This window comes from Lactuca virosa, chromosome 6 (assembly GCF_052849685.1).
Source record: "Lactuca virosa cultivar CGN04683 chromosome 6, Lactuca_virosa_CGN04683_v6, whole genome shotgun sequence".
NCBI classification, from domain to species: Eukaryota; Viridiplantae; Streptophyta; class Magnoliopsida; order Asterales; family Asteraceae; genus Lactuca; species Lactuca virosa.
This window is the reverse complement of record NC_136431.1, coordinates 48,149,186-48,151,160: the sequence shown is the minus strand read 5'-3', so window position 1 is coordinate 48,151,160 and position 1,975 is coordinate 48,149,186. Positions and strand designations below refer to the sequence as shown.

Below are 1,975 nucleotides of genomic sequence, written 5' to 3'. Positions count from 1 at the left end.
AAGGGAAGTGAGATAAACCAAAGAGTCACATCGACACATTAAGAAGGTGTTTGTTTTTTAAGAGTGAAAAAATATACAATTTGCAAACCATATTTGTAGATATTTGCAAAAAAGGATGTGGCCCAAACGTTTGCAGTCTATAAGAAGAAGATTATTATTATTATTATTTATTTATTTATTTATTTTTAAGTTTGTAGACTACTAAAATAAATTCATAGAACTCTTTTTAAGTATTTGAGTTCATGTTTATAAAGATTAACCTGTGATAACCCATTAACCCTCCAATTTTCTTTGAAAACGTTTAAAATTCATTTTTGACTACTTTATATTGTCATTTCACTTATATTCAATTTGTGGCAGAAGATATGTAAAAAGTATACCGCGCTCCAAAGCAAAATGTGCATGAATTTTCTTCAAAATAAATAAATAAATAAAAATAAAATAATAATAATAATTGAACAAAATGATACAAGTTAATAATGATGGTATTGATATATTGCTCCAAATTCAGCCCTCCATGCCTGATCATCGTCTTCACTCTCATGTGCTTTTACATCCGCGTCTTTCTTGTACAAATCTCTCAACAGAGAAGAGGGAAATTAGAGAAAGAAAGCAAAACAGAGACGGTGAAATTACACCGCTAAAAAAGACATTTTATCGAACATATAGAGTGTATCATAATGGTTGGATGCCAATAAATTCACAGCAATAGATAGCAACCCATACAGTCTAAAGAAATTAGATTTTAGCTATTTCAAAAACGATTTCAACTATTAAAGAAAACTACATGAAAGTAGAAACAAACATGAAGCCATTTTAGCTATTTTAGAAGCAATTTCAACAATTCTAGCTATTTTCAGAAACAATTTCAACAAACCTACTATAGAAGGAAGAGCGTGGTCTAGGAAGAAGCAAGCAATGGGAGCAACGTGAGAAGGAAGGTGGTCGACAGGAGATCTGATGCGATGGAGAGGCGGTCGGCGGCTGTTATTGGCATCTTCTAGACGGCGGCAACAGAAGGGAGATGAGGAAGATGACCGGTGAAGGAAGGAGGCGTTGAATGGTGAAAAAGAACTATGGGGACGCCGATATGTCGAGAGAAACAGATGGGCTGCATTATTATTATTATTATTATTTTTTTTTTTTATGTTTTGAATAGAATTGTGCAGACCTTAGAAGACTCAAGGCTATATTTGTGCCATGAAGACCCTCGTAGATGTTTTTACGTCTCCAGTTTTCTGAAAAATTCACCTCAATTCCTTATGTCTGCATGGTTTGCACGATGCAGACAAAAGAGGTCATGCAACTCTGTAGACAAAAAACGAACAACTAACACACAAATTAAATGTCAAACCACCATCAAACAATAATTAAATAAAAAGCAAATTATTGAAATGGTTATTGTGGTTTGGTTAGAATCACAAGTTCCAACATTTAAAAACTTGATAGGTGGTGTGTCCTCGTGGTTTCTGTTGGTTCAGGCCCTGTTTCACACAGCAAAAACACATAGAGTAAAAAGGAGAAGATATGGGGCAATTTTTTGTGTTATTCCAATCCAATTAACTCATCGATTACAAGGTTATTTAAACAACATAATTCCAACTACTTATCCTAAAATGACTGCAACTACTGTCCACTAAATCTCTAGAGCTAACGTGGCCATTTACTTAGTCATACTCCTAATAAAAGACTAAAATGCCCCTGAATAAAACACGTACCTTTCACATGGTTTGGATTAACACCAACAGTTTCAAAACATTATGGTGGTCCATGATCAATATACAAAGACTATTATAGCATTTTTAACATATATTACTTTTCTTTATTACATATTTATAATTAATAATAATAGAAATTTAAGAATCCCTATTCATCCCGTCGTCTACATCTCCAAACCACACCAATGGCATTCTCACGATTAAAGTGATTGTTAGTGCATAACCGTGATGATTGTGGTTTTGATTGTCGACAGAAA

At 33.5% G+C, this 1,975-nt stretch overlaps 1 long non-coding RNA gene across 1 annotated transcript; it reads right to left on the bottom strand.

Annotated features, from left to right (window-relative positions):
• Positions 1–390: 390 nt before the first annotated feature.
• Positions 391–1,591, bottom strand: LOC145119021 (uncharacterized). Its single transcript, XR_013713597.1, has 2 exons — positions 1,172–1,591; positions 391–1,111 (listed from the first exon to the last, which is right to left on the bottom strand). It is a non-coding gene; the product is annotated as an uncharacterized LOC145119021 (long non-coding RNA).
• Positions 1,592–1,975: the final 384 nt, after the last annotated feature.